Raw genomic sequence first — 20,260 nt, forward strand, 5'->3', positions numbered from 1 at the left:
TCATATCTAATGATCATGTAACATGATGTTGCTGAGTAATACTAACAAGGTCTTTATTCAAAACATGAGTCACTTCCAGTAAATGAAGGGGGTGGGTATGAGTAAAAAAATATCTGTATTCTTTGTACTTACTGACAGACCCAACATTTTTTAGGATGAAGCTGGAAACAAATAATGTAATGTTTTTTTTTTAGGCCTAACAGACAATTTGGCAACAAAGAGCTTTGCACTTTTTTTGTACTCCACTATTTCAGTACATGTATGAATTTGCTTTCACAGGCTTAGATATTTTGGTTACATAGATGCAAGTATAAGGCTCACTTGGGTCTCTCTTTTTAGCATTAGACTGTTTTTGTCCCTCAATCTGGAATTTTAGTGTTGATTTTCTATCCTGATGGAATGAATGAAAGTCTGTTTATTTAGATTCATTGTTTATTAGATTCTTTAACCCAAACAGGCTCAAGAATAATGGTATGATGTGGTCACACTCATCATATAACAGATGTGTTAAAGAGGACAGGAGTCATGGTCCCTCAGTGGTTAGCATGGTTGAGGTTTGAATCATACCATTCATCTGGGATGTGCTACCTTGATGTGTCTATAGGCAGGGCACTATATTCCAATTTCCTCAACCATAAATAACCAAATTGTGTTGCTGTGCTGTAAAACAAGAAACCAAGCAAAATTTCATGTAGATTGTTTGATTCTTTTTTAATGTTAGAATAATTACTAAAGAGTTCATAGCGATACTAATGTTCAGTTTGGTCTTGATTTCTGATTTTAATTATTGAGTTTGATCTGCTACAAGGAAATTTATAGAAAGATCTTCCAATATATAGGAGATTGACAATTAGAAAGTTCACTTGCAATTTTATTCTTATACAATGCGATATTTGTTTAAGAAATATTGATTAAAATCAAACTGATTAATTTCAGATCTATTGTTATCTGTTTGTTCTTCCATAGTTACCATATAGATGTAATGGATTATATTATCAGAAGCTACATGTGTCATATTATTTTAATTAATTGAAAAGAAAACTACAGGATGATAATCTCACACCTGCCATTATGAGTGTGATTTCCAGTCTTTATGTGCATTGAATTGCACTAGATCACAGTAATAACTGGACCTTATCAGAGAAGGCACATGGTGGATACTCAGTGATAGAAAATGTAGGGAAGAAAATATGAAATTTATTTCCAAACTAGCATACACAGATGACAAATATGTGGACTCAAAATGTCAGAAGAAAATTGTTTAGGGTTTCTATAATCATGGGAAATTAAAATCCCAGTAAAGAAGGCTCACAGGTTGATAAGCATCACAGACATTTGGGTTAAAACAAGTTAATGAGTCTGTTGATTGCACTTTTTGCTACAGTTATAGACATGGAGATGGTATGTTGTTCCATCATCCATCCATTAGCGCAAGTTTGTTTGCTACTTCTAAACTACAAAGAGGATTTTTATTTGAATCTCTACAGACAAATTTATCCCACGGTCTAGTTGGTCCAAAATAAAATATATGCTACTCGGACTGTCAGTATGGAAAATCTTACTCCTTCTGAAAGGATGGTCATGTCATGTGATTTCCACAAAAGGACCCCTTACGATGTTTGGTTGGTTCAAAATGAAAATGTTGCTGATGCAGCATCTATTATGGTCAACACAAAGGACATCTTAAAAATCTTGTCATTGCGAATTTACCCAAACGGAAAGTTGTATTAATATGGGGATGTCATCATAAAGTTTTCATAACATCTGGTTGACCCTAAAAAAATATGATGCTAGTAAGACATTCTTTATGGCTGACAAGATGGCCATAATGACATTCTTATTCTTGCTATTTCTCCAAAACAAAAATTAATATTGCAATGGAGTTTTCACCAGACGACTTCATTATAATGTCTAGATGGTTCTCAATGTAAATAGTGACTCTTCAATATCCATCACAGTGACCAGTTTAAAAATCATATAATCACCACTCCTGAATTGCTGGTCATGCCGTCATCATGGTTTTACTAAACAACATATGGTTACTAGTTGTAGTTGGTCTCAGATGAAAATGGTGCTGCTCAGACATCCAAAATGGCCACCATAGTGGCCATCTTGAAATTTTGTTATACTTCTCCTGAATGAATGGTCACATCAGCATGAGGTTTAATTTAAAGACTTCTCATGATGTCGTAATTTATGTAAATGGTGCTAGCCTGACTGCCAGTATGGCCATACTGAAAATCTTGTTATAGCTTCCTCTCTTAGATGGCTGGTCATATTGATATTATGCTTTCACCATAAGACAGTTTATAAAATCTGGTTGATCCGAAATGGAAATAATGCCAGTTTGATACCTTTTATGGCCACTATGGCATCCATCTTGGAAATGTTATTATATTGTTGCTCCTTCAAAATGGAAGAAATGGTTATCTCTTGCATTTCTGGAAATTTCTCTTCAGCTAGTAGAGTGTCATTCACATCAGGGTCTATTGTTCCTAAAAAGAACAGTACAGCGCATGAACTGTGAATGTTTAATGGAGTGACTGGAGTCTTTACAGAGCAGTTACAAAAACCTGTGCTCAGTTTGGGTGTTAATGCTTTATCAACACAAATTAGCTGTGCAAACATGAGCCTGTGCTTATTATTGTCTTTCAATCAATCTATTACATGGCAAGATCATCCTGAAAAGCATGGGTCAATTAATAGTAAACTTAGTATTTTAACAGGATTAAGATAATGAATAACAATAAAGAGAACTAATCTGAATGTTCAATTCAGTGTATTGAATATGTAACATAAATGTGGTACTTCTATTTCGAAGGATGTAGTTTACCATTGCCAGTATATTGTTTGCAGTATTTGCAAAGAATTAAATGTTCCCTCTAGCTGCCTAGTTTGACAAAGTGTATGTGTCCATCCATCGGTTGTTTTGAAGACTACAGCTTCAGTTCTCTGTCGTCAAGAGGTGTGTCTGGAGATGACTAGTAAGGCCAATCCAAACATGGGAAGTCTCTCCCCCTTGTATAGCACACAAGGGTTGGTATGGAAGTAAAGGTGTTGGCAGCTTTGGCCTAGCAAGTGGCACATTTTCTCTGCACCTAAGCAATTCTCAGCTGATCTGCTGTGTGGGCATCGGATTTGATCTTACTGCACCATGAGGGATAGTTTTGCACAAGGGTCTCCCATGAGGCTGGTTGGTATGTCTTTTTGGTGCTTATCTTGAGGCCATAGTTTTCGCCTGCCTGTGCTGGTCTGCATGTCTTCTTTTGAGCTGGCATTGAGGGTGCAGTTATCAGCAAAGAGGAAGCCCCTTAATAACTGTTTCCTTTGCCTTTACGAATGTCTATAGTCACCTGGGGTTGTACAAGTTCCCATCAGTCCAGTATCTGATATGGATCCTCTCATCACTGTTTACAAATGCATCTGTGAGCTTGTTAGTGAACATCATAATAAAGCATGTGGTCAGAGGAACGCAGCCTTGCCAATTGACAGGTCTTCCAATTTGCTATTCAGGAGAGTCTTTTGGTGATTGAGCTATTTTTCAGCCTAGGGACATTTAGTCTCTTACAGACTTTTTCCTTTAAGAACATCTCTTGGGCTATATGTGGAGGTTGAACATGGACACACTTAGCCTGTGGTCCATTCAACAATTAGCACCACACATGGCCTTCGTTACTTGCATGTCCTATCCATACTTCATCCTGGAGATGATGTAGTCAATGAAAATGTCAAAGCTTTGAACAAGGGTGCATCCATGACATCATGTTTCAGCTCGATAGGTGGAACAAGGTGTTGGTGATGACAAGCTCATGTGCGGTGCATAGCTTGAGCAGCAGGAGTCATTGCTGTTGCACTTGTAAATGCCATGCATTCGAACCGGTCCTTCCCAGGTTTGTTGGTCAGTCCCCACTCTAGCATTGAGGCCATCAAGTATAACAAGATTTTCTGAGACTTCACTGCGAATCTGACACATGCCACATGACATTCTTCACTGCCTTGGCCACTCCAGAAGAACGCAGTCGCCTCCCATTTCTAACAGCTTACCTTTATCTGCTACTCAAAGCTTTTATGTCCATATTTTTTTATCGTGTCAATTCCCTAGCAACTAGTGCAGTCTGTCTTTGGTCTGTCTGCCTGGGCATTGTCCAAAAGTATTTGCACATTATTTTACTTGTTTGGTAATGTTTGACTGCTAGAATGGGATCCCTGCCAGCCACGGTAAACTGGCCAGGGTGAGATGAAGCTGGCTATGTTTAGAGCGCCTTTTATAGCCCCTTCCTTATGCTACACAGGTGAGCAGAGCAATCCTAAAAAGGGCTGCTCAGACACTTAGGGCAATGCACGAATTGCACTGCAGCTTATGTCCATTCGAAAGCAACCCTATGTCCTTAGCCACCTGTGTCAGGTTTGCGACTGTAGCTTAGGTGTTATCCTCACTCACAGTTTCATCACTCTCCCATTGCTACACGACTTGGAGTTGTGTGGTATGGATTTGAAGCTGTGATTTGTGGTTGACCTGGTCTGTTTCGATCCAGTAGCAAGACATGGTCAAGACGACTGGAGATCAGTCTTGGCCATGGCACTCTAAGTGTTTCGCCATCTTCACATTCCATGATGCATTGCTGGGTTCGCCATTCTTCCCGTTGAACCAACAGGTGGTTTACGCAGTCTGCTGAGTCCAGTCTTCACACACTCAGGTAGACAAGACCTAACTCACTTACTGAGGGTTTAAGACAAATTGGCTATCCTCACTTGGTTTAGCCTGCCTGTCAAAATTAATTGCCAGGGTGTGGCCACTGTTGCATGCCGACAGCTTGTTGGAGCCTCAGGTAAGAGCTGAGTGCCAAGTAACCAAAGGTAGATGAACTGTTCTGAGAAGGACAAGACATGTCCTCCCACCAGAGGTGCTACCCTTCCCAAGACACCATGTTTGACAAAGTAAAACTCTCTCAAACTGTAGTTTTGAAGTTATTTTTGCTGGTGTTTGCTGATAGACTGTTGTTTCCTGAAATACTCTCTTCAAACATGAATCACACTTGAACATGACAACTGGATATAATCATGTTTTGCATTTTCTATATGGAATAACAATCCAGCTTAAAAGAAATGTTGCTGTTGATCACAAACTTTATTAAATAAAGTTGGCTTCAACATTCTCATTCCATGCAGTGATATATAATAACATCAGTGTTCTTCACCGCGTCACTTTGATGTTTGAAGATGACTTCAAATGAATTCAAATGTAATTGTCTGTGTATCAGGTGTATGCCCCAGGGACAGGTTTAACTGAACTTTGAGCAGGACTGATGTTCGTACATACTAGCCTTCAGAGTACAGGCATACAGTATATACTCGCATATAAGCCGAATAATTTAAGATTAAATAAAGGTTTGGAGGGGGGGTAATTCAAGTGTGAATAGAGTATGATATTTCACTGTCCCAGTATTTTTTTCCAATTATTTTGTGAATGACCAAATTCCAGTTTTATAACTAAAAACAAGAAAGTAAAAAGGAACCTTTTGGAACCACAAACAATCATTTAAACACAGTTCATATTTCCACTCTGAGGAAAGCGTGTTTCATTTCAAAATCTCCAGGTCACTGATTTTATCAAACACTAAAGAAGCCAAACTGTTCAGTGTTGGTGCATTTTGGTATCCAAACAATTGTTATACAATTAAAATCTACAAAGAACAGTCATGTCATACAGAAATATTTGTTTTTAGGTGACACCACCCACCCCCATTTGTCGAGAAAAAATGGTCTCTTAAGACAAGTCATCTTTCGTTACATGTCTAAACAAATGGAAAGCATTTGATTCATTCATGCATAAAATAGCCAATCTTTTTCATGGCAGGTGTCTTCTAAAACAGTAGTCTTTAATGGCAGATGCTCTTTCATGGCATGTTTTACTGTATTAGGGACCAACCATTTTAAGGAGGTGGGGGGCGCAAAAATAAAACTAAAAAAATGTCCAGTTCCATAACAGTTTGAGAAGATATTCTTGCTCACATTTAAAAGAAAACAAAAGAACTGCTTATATCAATAATATATAAGTTTTAAAAAGTATCTATAACAATAAATCAAACAAATTCAGATTGCAGCTAAGCCACTTCCCCACCCCCATTAAATGATCTAGCTGTTGTTTAGTGTAATAGTTGTTTTGGGAAGGAAATGCATCTTTAAAGCATATTGGACTAATGATGAGTTCATCAAATGCAGAGCTTCCAAAGAAGGCTGGGGTGGGATACTCTTTCCTTGCCTGGTCCATTGTCACTTAAGCTCATATGACATGTAAGTGCTGCCAGTCAACCAGTAACATTGAAACCTAATGACAAGTAAGCATTGTTGTTGACCTCTGTTTAACTTGCCATAACTAAGTAGTAATCTAAATGTACTGTGTATGTTACATCCAACAGACTTCCTGTTATGTACAATTAGTAGGACTACCATCTCTTACCATTTGATATTTGCACCCATGGCAATAGCCAGTTTAGGATGGACAAGACCAGAATATATAGGTTTGAAGTACGTTTTATGTGTCATCTTGTGTTCAACACTTATTACATCAGAAAGTTCAGTGTATAATTGGGCCATAAGGAGGACTCGTACATCTGGCACAAGTCTGTCAAATATGCCACAATATTCTGTGAGATTTGAGTAATTTACTGTGATTCATTCATTTTTATTGTGTGGATTAACCAAAGATGTCAGTATTGGGTAGGAAGTATATGTAATTAAGCTCACTTGTGCATTGGGCAGAAATAATCATAGATACATCACTGTAGTGTGTGGTGCCCTTATGTGAACGAATGATGTCCTGGTGCTTTAGACAGCCAGAATGATGTCACAGTAATTTCGACAGGATTCATTTATTTGGACAAGTTGGTTTATGTCTTTTACATGATGGTTGTTAACACCATACTTGTCATTGGCAAAATGTTTTCAAGTTTCACCTACTTGGCATGGGTTGGGGTTCAAGTTTCACCATCTTGGCCTTGGTTTTTGGTTTAATTAAGTTGCACCTTGCATGGTTTTTGGTTTAATTAAGTTTCACCGTGGCATGGGTTTTGGTGTAGGCTTTGGTATAAAGTTTAGTATGTTTTTCATTAGCATCCTCAGTTTTAGCTTACATAATTTCATTGTATGATGTGTTTCCTGTCATCATGGATTTGTATTGAAATGGTAAATATTTATGATGCTATTAATAGTATTTTTTCAATCACTAAATACAATACAACTTTTCTTCTAGCACCTCCACACTTTTCACAGTCCCCTATATTTTATTTCTCTTTTGTAATTGAGCAGAGGGGAGGGGGCCAGTTTTTTTCTCACCCCTGACCACCTTGAGAAATCCCCAGTTTCAGTCATTGAGTCATTTAGCCATTACACAAATGGTGTACATGGGTTAAATACATGTTAATAATGTTTACTGGTTCATAGATGTGTAGTTAAATTCTTATTATTGGCCAAGTGGTCTAAAGCGCTATCCATTACGGATCACTGCCATATCACATCTGTCTGCACTGGTTCGAGCCTCAGATTCAGCCAATGTGGGTATGTGAGAAAGCTTGCCAGTAGCTTCTCGTGGGTTGGTGGTTCTTTCCGCGGGTTTCCCCTGGTTCTTCCTCCACCATTAATACTGGCTGCCATGTATAGCCTATCGTGTGCTGAAAAATGGCGTTAAACCTGACAACAACATTCTTATTATGTACTAAAATTTCATCACAAATAAATGAAGGAAATGTAAGTAACTGTACAGTCCAGGTATGTGTGCTTATTAATCACAGCAAATCCATGGTCACAAAAAACTTGTATACCAACCACCAGAAAGTGTTAACATTTGTGGGCTTTGTCTTCTGCATTTCGATATGTATTGAGTTTACTGGCACATCAGCACAATGCTGGCTATATAGTGCAGATTAAAAGTTCTAGAAATGGAAAGATGAAGAATTGCATGGACATGAAGCGTCACAAAATTCACAATATGTTTTACTCCCACACACCCGAAATACCTCCATAATTGTCAGTAGTCTTAGTTAACAAAGAGACTTTCTTCACTGTACAATAAACATTGATGCCTATGACCTGTGTAAATATTATTGTAAACAGTCATGTTTAAAGCTCATGGTAGACTGTTAGATTTGGCAGTCTATAATAGAAGCAATTAAAAAGAGATAAACAACCACCCTTGCAGTGATTACCTGACCATAGTTAGGATCATGTTAAGATTCCTTTGTAGGAGAACCCATTTGTGATTTGTGCAGGTAAAATAAAGTACACAAAGTGGAACAACCCAGTTTTTTTAATATAAAGTTAGGTATGTTGAGGAGATGCATGCTGAAGAATCAAACATTATCTGTATTTGTTTGTTATTACCTGTTGCATGCTTAACACTCCGTGACAGTATAATATACTCATTGCATGCTTGATACATGGTGACAGTATATTGTGCCTATTGCATGCTTAATACTAGCTGACAGTACAGTGTGCCATTTTCGCATGTTTAACACTACCTGACAGTATCTTGTGCCATTTGCATGCTTGACACTACCTGACAGTATCTTGTGCCATTTGCATGCTTAACACTCACTGACAGTATAGTCTGCCCATTTAATGCTTGACACTACATGATAGTATATTGTACCATTTGCATGCTTAACACTCCCTGACGTATATTGTGCCATTTGCATGCTTAACACTCCCTGACGTATATTATGCCATTTGCATGCTTAACACTCCCTGATGTATATTGTGCCATTTGCATGCTTAACACTCCCTGACGTATATTGTGCCATTTGCATGCCTTACACTCCCTGACAGTATAGTCTGCCCATTTAATGCTTGACACAACATGATAGTATATTGTACCATTTGCATGCTTAACACTCCCTGACGTATATTGTGCCATTTGCATGCTTTACACTCCCTGACAGTATGGTCTGCCCATTGAATGATTAACACTCCCTGATAGTATATTGTACCATTTGCATGTTTGACACTCCCTGACAATATAGCCTGCCCATTGAATGCTAACACTCACAGACAGTATAGTGTACCCATTGCATGCATGACACTCCTGACAGTAATGCAAATACAGAAAGATCTGACATGAGAAAAATTTAACAAAATTCAGCAATGTTCTTGCAGGTAGAAACAATAGTACCAGCCTATCTCTTATGGGTGCAAACATAAACTCAAATAACATTTTCATCACTTGCAACACGTCCCACTGAACTATTGCAAGAGGCAAAGACTTTATTCCACTATTCAGTCGATTTTAAAGATAGAAACTTTTTATGTTTTTAGATAATGCTACTCAGTAATCATGGTATATTCAGTTTTGAATGTATTAAATGTTTTTATTTGTATAACAACAATTTACACCCTCTGACTTGTCTGGAAAGTTGGCAGGTGTGGAGTTGTAAAACCTATACAAAGACTAAACGTCCAAATATATGTATACACATATGACTGTACAGTAAATGGTAAAGATGCTATAGTAATTTAAGAGGTAAAGATGCTAAAGTTATTTAAGAGGTAAAGATTCTATAGTTATATAAAGAATATAAAATAGGTGGTTGAGATTTTTAAAAAATCTATCCACCTTCGAATCTATTGACCTTTTATGGGGTGAGTACTATAGGACACTGTAAAATAGTTATTTCAGAGGTAAAGATGCTATGGTTATTTAAGAGGTAAATATTCTATAGTTATTTAAGAGGTAAATATTCTTTAGTTATGTAAGAGGTAAAGATGCTATAGTTATTTAAGAGATAAATATTCTATAGTTATGTAAGAGGTAAATATTCTATAGTTATTTAAGAGGTATAGATTCTGTAGTTATCTAAGAGGTAAAGATGCTATAGTTATTTAAGTGATAAAGATTATATAGTTATTTAAGAGGTAAAATACTATAGTTATTTAAGAGGTAAGGATACTATAGTTATATAAAGAGTATAAAATAGGTGACTGAGATAAAAATATAACCTCCTTCGAATATATTGGGCTTATAAGGGGTCAGTACTATAGGACACTGTAAAATGAATAAATATTTGATTACAGCTTATATGCTTAAATAAATATTTATCCAGTTCATTCAATTTGGAACATTATGTAATCCAACACTTCCATTCTCCCTGTATTGTTTTTTCCCATTAGCTTGCCTCCATCGATGGGACCATGGGATCAAGAAATAGGAATCAATAAGTAAAACATTTGATTCAGATTCAATGTTTTAATAACCCCTGACCAAGTTCACATTTTAAAACTGATTTTGTACAATCCAATGTTTTCTTTCTCCTTGATGGGGTATAAAACAGAGGCTGTCTAGTATCCTGACTTACCTCCCCCCCTCCCACAATTGTTACCTCAATTCATACTAAGAGAGTCCAGGACTGTAAGTACTATGAGTTGTAGAAAACTTGATGAAGCTGAGCAATGTAGTTTAACAGTGACAGTTGAAACCTGTATAATTTGCTGTACTGAGTAGTAACATGCTGTAGTAAGTAGTAATGTGTTGTATTGTTTAGTAATTTGATGTATTATGCAGTAATGTTTGTGTATTGTGTAGTAATTTGATTTTTTATGTAGTAATGTATATTCTGTAGTAATGTTTTGTATTGTGTAGTAATTTGATGTATTATGTTATAATGTGTTGTGTTGTGTAGTAATTTGATGTATTATGTAGTAATGTATATTCTGTAGTAATGTGTTGTATTGTGTACTAATTTGATGTATTATGTAGTAATGTATATTCTGTAGTAATGTGTTGTATTGTGTAATAATTTGTTGTATTGTGTAGTAATTTGATGTATTATATAGTAATGTATATTCTGTAGTAATGTGTTGTATTGTGCAGTAATTTGATGTATTATGTAGTAATGTATATTCTGTAGTAATGTGTTGTATTGTGTAGTAATTTGATGTATTATGTAGTTATGTATATTCTGTAGTAATGTGTTGTATTGTGTAGTAATTTGATGTATTATGTAGTAATGTATATTCTGTAGTAATGTGTTGTATTGTGTAGTAATTTGATGTATTATGTAGTAATGTATATTCTGTAGTAATGTGTTGTATTGTGTAGTAATTTTATGTATTACGTAGTAATGTATGTTCTGTAGTAATGTGTTGTATTGTGTAGTAATTTGATGTATTATATAGTAATGTATATTCTGTAGTAATGTGTTGTATTGTGTGGTAATTTGATGTATTATGTAGTAATGTATATTCTGTTGTAATGTGTTGTATTGTGTAGTAATTTGATGTATTATGTAGTAATGTATATTCTGTAGTAATGTGTTGTATTGTCTAGTAATTTGATGTATTATGCAGTAACGTATATTCTGTAGTAATGTAATGTATTATGTAATAATGTGGTGTATTCTATAGTAATGTGATGTGTAGTAATTTGATATACTATTTAGTCATGTGGCATATTTGTGTAGTGATGTGATGTTATTGTGTAGTAATGTGATGTATTATATAGTAATGTGATGTATTATTTAGTAATTTTATGTGTTGTTTAGTACTTTGATGTACTATATAGTAATGTGATGTTCCATATATTAAGGAGATGTACTAATTTGTTTGTGTTGTACTATTTAGTAATGTGTTCAGAGTTACTGCAGGTCCTGGCATCCAGGAAAAGTTTTGGAATTTAAGAATTGCAGGTCCCTTGAAAAGTAATGGAATTTCTCGGAACCTTGCAAATTTTTTGGAAAATGTAATGTTCTATGTAGCATTGTGATGTACTGTGTAGTAATGTTGTTGTAGGGTTTAACCCCATTTTGCAACACAAGATAGGCTATAAATGGTGGAGGAAGAACCCAGGGTAAAACCCATGAAAGAACCACCAACCTACAAGAAGCTACTGGCAAGCTTTCTCACATACTCACATTGGCCGCACCCGAGACTCAAACCCACGCAGAGGTGAGATGGCAATGCTTCATAATGGTGAGCGCTTTATACCATTCAGTGACAGAAACAGAACCACGTTTGCAGATGTCAACATGATTCTCCCTAGCTTCATAAATCTCCTGTATTTCATGTGGAATCGTCACATACAAATCCAGTCCATAATCACAAAATTTTGTAGAATCAAGAAAAATACCAAAATCTATTCATTCCAGGTCAAATGGAAAAGTTGTTGCAATGCACATTCATTCACAATATGACTCCAAATTTCAATTTTAACTAGACACGCCATTTTCTTTCAAAAGTTATGTTGAGCGCACGACTAAGTTCAAATTTATATGGGCTGAGTTATGTGCGCAGTAATGATGTTGATTTGTGTAATGATGAATATGCACTTGTGTATTTAGTTTGAAATGCGGCATACATTCATTTATGTTGTTTCTTGTAGTGTATTGTGTTTATATAATTCAACCTTAGGTAGAATTTAAAAAATCAGCATATAATAAAAAGGTTACTGCATTTGTATGGGAAAATATGAACTCGTTTTGTCGGAAGGATATGCTGCACTCCCAAGGTCGTGAAGCATTCCATCCCAAAACTCGTTCATATTTTCCCATACAAATGCAGTAACCTATAAATACTATATAGTAATGTGATGTACAGTATGGTAAAGCGATGTGTTATTCTTTACAATAATGTGTTGTACTGTGTAGTAATGTAGTGTATCTCCCAGAGGTGTAAAATTGGGGGGTTTAAAAAAAAAAAACTTGGTGTCAGAACTAGGGGTTAAATAAAAAATGTTGGGACCAAAAATGTACTGACAAATTTTCATCTGACCTGTACTTTTTCAGCTTGAAATAGGATATTGCAACTTGCACAACATACTCTCTCTCTCTCTCAAAACATACAAATAAACCAACATGCACAAATAACAAACAAATGCATTGTCTGTTCAAAGAATAATTCTATCAGTTCATTTTTCTTTTTGTTAAAAGTTGCACTTTTAACATTCTCCTTATAATCTTTTTAAAGCAATATTATAGCTCAACACATTACATACAAGCCAATACAAAAAGGCAAATAAATCTTTTTAACCAAATGGCAGTTAATTTACTGCCTGTCATAAAACATACTATCATTGGTTTCATTGTACTTCATCCTAGAACACATTTAATCCAAAAATCAAGGAGGATAATGATTCATCCTCTTTCTAAAAAGGTACACTTCAACTTTAAGATCTTTCTTTTATGGCCTCAAAGTTAAAAACCAACAAAGTCTGCAATGAACCCCTGACTTTGTAATCCAGATAACGCATTTGCCTTGGCAAGTTTACAGATTTCTTTGTTGTGAAAGAATGTCTTGGGATATAATGTGTTCTCCAGATATCTTGTGGCAAACGAGGGCAGATTTTTTAAAATTCTTAAACCCTGTCACAAAAGGATTATTCACTTTCGCAGTCTTCACAATCACGCAATCAGAAGTCACACCAGTCATCCTAATGGATGTGCTGAATTCCAGTCAAGGGAATTATTTCTTTCGTTTTTCATTAAAATTAGAGCCACAGTAACTCTTTTGTGTTCTGCTTCTTTCTCTTTGTACTGTGTAGTAATGTGATGTACATGTACTATTTGGTAGTGTGATGTACATGTACTATTTGGTAGTGTGATGTACATGTACTATTTGGTAGTGTGATGTACTATAAAGTGATAAGTTGTTCATTACAGTAATGTGTTATACACCACTCCCTCAATAACTCGTGTCCTGATAACTCGCGAACCCGCTTATAACATGGAGTCAGGCATGGATCCCATTTTTAAACCAGAAAATACCCCCAAAATTGATCCCTATTTGTTGAACTTGAAGAAAATCACGATCAAAATTGGTAACGGAAACTTTGATGTACCATTCGTTTTATCATCAAAAATGGTAGATAGGACCTGGAAATTTTAATCAACACTATGAAATATCAAATTTAAAAATAGGTCATACAGTTTGTTTATGTTTCCTTTCCAAACGACATTCCTAGTACACAGCAATTAATGATTTGTAAGGAAATTTTGATCAATGAAAATGTCACTTACGCCGAGTGGAGGCAGTACTTTAATAAATAAATACAAATTAAATAATTTTTTTATCAATTGAAATTTGTGTTCTAGTTCTATCTTTTAGTTTCTTTTAAGTGTAATCATCATAAATGCAATGTGTCCTCTTGTAATTAAGCGTGAAATGCTCCAATCTACTGTAACATCTGTGTCCACGAGAGTTTCTCAGAGAACCTAATTAAGTGTTGACTGTGTTTTGATAACTGACATGGTGAAGTACTTGTTGTATTGTTGCACTGAATTAAAAGCTGGCCTCCTTTGTAATATCACGTTAATTATGTCTTTTGAATCAAATAAAGGAGGTGGAATAAAAGAGAAGTTAAAAGGCACGAAAATCCTACAAAATTGAAATCTAGCGGCCCTGGTCATATGTCGGGTGAACTCACTTCATTTGATCAATCGAACACTTATAAATGGTTTTATGTTTTTAACATAAACTACCATAAATTAACCGACTCTTTCATAACTTTGATCAAAGATAACAAGGCAGCCAAGATAAATACTTCCTAAAATAAAGAGCTTGATTTCACAGATATAGACCATTGTGGGAAAGCTAGTTTCTGAGAATTCTTGAACTGGCACTTAGAGATATCCTCAAGGATGATAAAAAGTCTCATTATTGCTTCCAATGAAATCATGACATCAGTATTGTACTAATTGAACAGTACAAAAATTGAATTTTGACGTAGACAATTGTCTCACAAAATAAATGTTGCATGTTTTTGTATTTAAAAAAGGAATCTTGTTTGGTGGTGTATTAACAGTCTAGTTCCCTGCTCTGTGGACTCCTGATTTGGCAGGATAATAATAAACACCACTACAGGAACAAGACTCTTCAAGAAAACAAAAGGCAGTGATGTATTACACAGATTTTTTGCATACACGTGATGGTTGATGAAACCAGTTGGAACAATCTTTCTTATGTTGGACATTTTGAAAATAAATGCTATTTAAAAAGAGTAGCAAACAACTTCATTAGAAAAAGCATGTTATTGAAAATTATTATCTATGTGATTGCAAAATGAGGATTCGGTCATTGAACAGCCCAGTTTTCCCCCTCCCCTCCCCAGTTTTCTCAATGTCTTAGCGATTTTTTTCTCTCACTTTTTGGAGGTCCCTCAGTAACTCGCACCTCGGTTATAGTGCGGTCTATGTTTGTGGACCCCATTGTGCGCCAGTTATGGAGAGGTGTACTTTGTAGTAATGTGATATCTATATAGTAATGTGATGAACGATATGGTAATGTGATGTACTATTAAGTGATGTGTTGTACTTTACAGTAACGTGTTATACTGTGTAGTAATGTAATGTACTATTTGGTAATGTGATGTACTATTTGGTAATGTGATGTACTATTTGGTAATTTGATGTACTATAAAGTGATTTGTTGTTTTTTACAGTAATGTGTTGTACTGTAGGAATGTGATGTACTATTTGGTCATGTGTTATACTGTATAGTAATGTGATGTACTATTTGGTCATGTGTTATACTGTATAGTAATGTGATGTACTATTTGGTCATGTGTTATACTTTATAGTAATGTGATGTACTATTTGGTCATGTGTTATACTGTATAGTAATGTGATGTACTATCTGGGTCATGTGTTATACTGTACATTAATGTGATGTACTATCTAGGTCAAAACTGATAATGTGTCTGTGATGTAGAATATGCAGTCTGTTATCTACAACTGATCCACTTTATGGCACTATATCTTAGCTGGCTTGGATTTGACTGAAACCAGAATATTTCCATTTGAAGTGTGGTCTTCATGTATTTTCCCATTTAGTTGGTTTTTATTTTCATCAAAACCAGTGTAGTCACTGTAAAGAGAACTTGCTGATGTATATTCCTTGAAGAGGACTTGTACCTGTGATATTTTCTTGTAGCAAGGATTTGTGCATCAGATATTTTCCTGTAGAGAAGACTGTACATCTGATATTTTTCTGATACCAGCCTGTAAAATATGGAAAACTATTCTGTGAGATTTAAGTATTTTTTTATATTTTATTTCTAGTTCTTTCACATGGATTAATACTAAATGTAAGTGAACTGTTGTGTATATTTGAGTTTACTTATTATTCAAGGTAGAAATAAGTTTCTGGCTTTGTGTGTATAATGCTGTTTTTCAGCATATTATAGGCTATACATGCTACCAGTATATCTGGTGGAAGAAGAACCCAGGAAAAAATGCCAAGCAATCAGAGGCTACTGCATTGTTTCCCCTGTGGGTGCAAAATGAGAGTTAAAATTTCCCATGTTGCCCAAATTGAGGGTCAGATTGAGTAAAAGACAAACCTAATGGTGTCATACAAATCTGGTGGTCTTCAATGCACAAATGTTGGTAAAGAAAAACACTGCTACCGGCAAGCTTTCTCACATAACCCTTATTTGTTGAGCCAGTGACTTGAACCATTGTGGTCAAAGGTAAGACATCAGTGATCTGTAAAGCCAAGAGCCTTAGACGACTTGGCCATGTGGGCCTCCATAAAATGAATAAGTGGGGCATCATTATATGCATGCATTTTTTTTTTCAATTATCTTCACCTACATGTATAGGAATTTTTAAGTTGCAACTAGTTATGGAAAAATATGCAAGGATGTTGAAGTTTTAAACTTTTATGTACCTCAACTCAGTGTACTCTCATATAATAGTTTGTGCAGGGAAAACAAATTATGTTTAAAAAATGTCAATCACAAATTACAAATATCGAGTGAGACAATGAAATGGTCAGCATTATGCAATGCTTTATTGCTATGTAGGAGACGTATGACAGTATAAAAGCAAGAAATTTAATCTAAATTGTTTTCAACCAGTGTACTGAACATACGAAGGTATTATGGAAACTAAGCAAACCAAATTTTAGGTTCAAATGGGCATTGATGTAGAATATTTCAATATCATTTTAGACTGGTTTCAAGTTATATGTACAAAATTTTGTCTTTGATGTGGCTTTTTTGAATATCATCCTTATTATTGTCAGTAAGGTATTATGTTCCTGCCATAAGGTGGAACATAAGATATCTATCCATTGGTCTATCCATTCATTTTTTCCTTATTTCATTTCTGTACAATATCTTGAGCTCTCCACTATCTCCACCATGTATCATTATTACAGTTTGTGGATAGCTTGCACTTAGTGTAAGAAAGAAACCTATAGATTTTGGTATCTAAAGGTCATGGTAGGTTTAAAAAGAAAATGATAGTTTCATCTCTTTCATATTTGCTGATAACCATGTACCTTGACCTAAATCCATTCTTCAGTTATCTTCTGAGTCAACCATGTTCTCCACTGGTGCCAACATAGAGAACTCCTGAACACAGGATGGGCATAAAACATCCATGGCACAGTTGTATATGTTTCAACTGTCTGGAATGGTTTTGTTGACATGGTATAGTTTTCTGTACCATTGATCATTTTTCAACTGCCTCTGAGTCAACTCTTTTCAGTACACAATTGTTTTCCTGGAATCATGTAATGGTGTTGAAATTGTAAATATTAAACATACTGTAAGTAGTATTTGTGTGTCAGTTTCAATCATGAAGGTCTGCCTCTCCTTCTGACCTATTCTTTTGCAGTCCCAGATTTTTTGTATTTATATGTAATTTTTAATTTTCCAAATTGTTGCCAAGCCACAATTTATAATTGTTTGTGTGCTTCTCAGTTCCAGTTGTCAGGGGCACTCCCAAATCATGGGCACTGGGCTGTTATGCAAACAGTGTGCACACATTAGGTGTGCATTGCCAGTCCATTGAAATGTAATTGGTTCAAGAACTGCATGCCATGGTCTTAGGTAAAGTCACAGACCCATTGGTTAGTAGTTTCCCGAATCAACCATGCCATACTTGTGTCTACATAGAGAACTATTTAACACCGATGGGACACATAACATACTATTCAGGACACTTTTGTATGTCGATGGCAAGCCAATGGAAGGTAATTGGAATAATGATAGATTAGTCCAGATATGAGTGCCTGGTAAAGAAAATCTAACTTTACTTGGAAGTTTTTTAACTGTGTTTTTGAACATGAGTTTCCAATTTGAGTTGACCCTGTAGGCACAAAATTGTCAGAACTTGCGTTCCCAGATTGAGTTTGATCTTTTGTGATAAAACTGTCGGAGCTTGAGTTTGCAAGCTGAGTTGGCCGCATAGCCATACCACTATCTGATCAAGAGATACTGGGTTGAATTGGTCCTGTAGTCACAAGATTGTTTGAGCATGAATTTCCAAGTTCCGATAGCCCCAAAGTCACAAAACTGTATGAGCACAAAAACCGAGTCACCAGATTAGAAACCATATTTAGAGACTTCTCATACCACTAATGTGTGAAAGGAAGATTTTGTCCGAAAGTTTATTAGTTTTTTCATTGTCATTGCAAGTGTACAAGATTAAAATTTCACGAATTTGAACATGTATATGAATATAACTTTTGTTACTGAGACCGCTTTTGTGACTGCATTTTCTTGTGTAAGATCTTAGTTTTCAATTTCAAATTTAATTCAGTTTAATTTAAACTTAATTTAATTTAACTTAATAAATAATTTAAATTTAAATTAAAGCAATTGAATCCATGTCTGAGCTCCAAAGAAGGTGGGAAGTATGCCTGATGAAGTTGATCTGTTTCATCAGGGATTACATTACAAAACCACAACCGTTAGTAGATATGGTCTTAAAAGCATAATAAACACTTCAACCAGTGACTCACAGTGGCAACTGTTCCAGGTCAAGGTAATTGGTCTAGGCAATCTGCAGATTCCAGGTAATTGGCTGCAATTATCAGCTGATCAAGGCTCTCAGCAATCATTATTGTGAAAACCCTTTATGGTCTGGCTTGAGAGCCGAATAGGAAACTAAACTTACATAAACATCTTGTAAAACTTGAACATAATCTACTTCATTTGAAGGAGTTTGTGAAGTTTTGCCCAGTAAATGTCTGAACCCGTGTCAAAGTATTGTTTGATTTAGGAATTTAAATGGCTTCTGTAAGTTTGAGATGCTTGAAATGTCTCCCAATTGAATTGAAATAACATTTTTAAAAATGGGAACTTGATTCCCAGTAGCATTTGCTTATTGATGTTTGAATAACATTTTGCTAGAGTCAATCAAAGCTGGGTTCTTAAATATCTCATTGAACCCTAGGGTCTGTACTAGAACTGAAAAATTATCAGAAGGAATCTGCTTTCTGCATTTGATTGAAACGGATGAATTTTCAAAATGTCAGGGAAATGGGATTACTGAAGACTTGTGGGAAAGCTTGAATATATTTTGCACAATTTATAGGACATTTGGATAATTTTGGAGCGTGATTATTTAGATATTAGTGTGAATACCATGATCACCTGATGCGGGAAAGACACTGGGACTCATTCATCACTAATCACACAATACTACCCTGCAATAGACCCTGGGATCTGTTCTTCACTAATTACATGTCAATCACACCCTGCAATAGACCCTGGGACTCGTTCATCACTCATAACACAGTCACACCCTGGAATACACATTCAAACCCTTTCATCCCGAATCACACAATTGTGCCTTGGAATGGATCCCTTTCTTCCCTAATCCAGTCGATTTTGATGACATTTTTATAGCAGTTGATAAAAAAGGATGCATACAATTGAGTGTCAACCCTATACATCCTTAATTAAACAGAACTCCGGAATGGAAGGTAAACATTGGGTTACAGTTTCAAAATCTAAAACTGTGCAGTAAGGCCAACTACATACATGACTAGGAATGGATCCCTTTCTTCCCTACTACATACATGCTTAATTAAGCAGAGCTCAGGAATGGAAAGAATACAACAGGTTACATTTTCAAAATCAAAAACTGTACAGTCAGGCCAACTACATACAAGCTTAATTAAACAGTTCAGGAATGAAAAGATTAAAATGGATTACAGTAAGGCCTCTGCTGGTGGCATATAATTCATGATAAATTATGACACTCTTATCTTGACAGTTCTGTTATCCCATTTGTGGAGGAAGCCATATTTCTAGGGCTCCCTCCCCCTGAAGAAACTAACTTTCCATGTGCATTTTTGATACAGTGGGACAAATGTCAAAAAGCTTTGGATGTAATAAGAGTCATGGCAAACCTATTGGGGACTAGAATGTAAGGTCTTAAGTATACAGGATTGTAATAGGAGTCATGGCAAACCTATTGGGGACTAGAATGTAAGGTCTTAAGTATACAGGATTGTAATAAAGTCTATACCTGACTAGGACTTG

At 35.6% G+C, this 20,260-nt stretch overlaps 1 protein-coding gene across 1 annotated transcript in view; it reads left to right on the forward strand.

The window, feature by feature from the left end:
• Positions 1-20,260, forward strand: part of LOC149779265 (folylpolyglutamate synthase, mitochondrial-like) — an 84,265-nt gene that overhangs the window by 12,162 nt on the left and 51,843 nt on the right. The window lies entirely within an intron of this gene.

The sequence above is a fragment of the Sinohyriopsis cumingii genome, chromosome 17, assembly GCF_028554795.1.
Source record: "Sinohyriopsis cumingii isolate HCF-2022 chromosome 17, ASM2855479v2, whole genome shotgun sequence".
NCBI classification, from domain to species: domain Eukaryota; kingdom Metazoa; phylum Mollusca; class Bivalvia; order Unionida; family Unionidae; genus Sinohyriopsis; species Sinohyriopsis cumingii.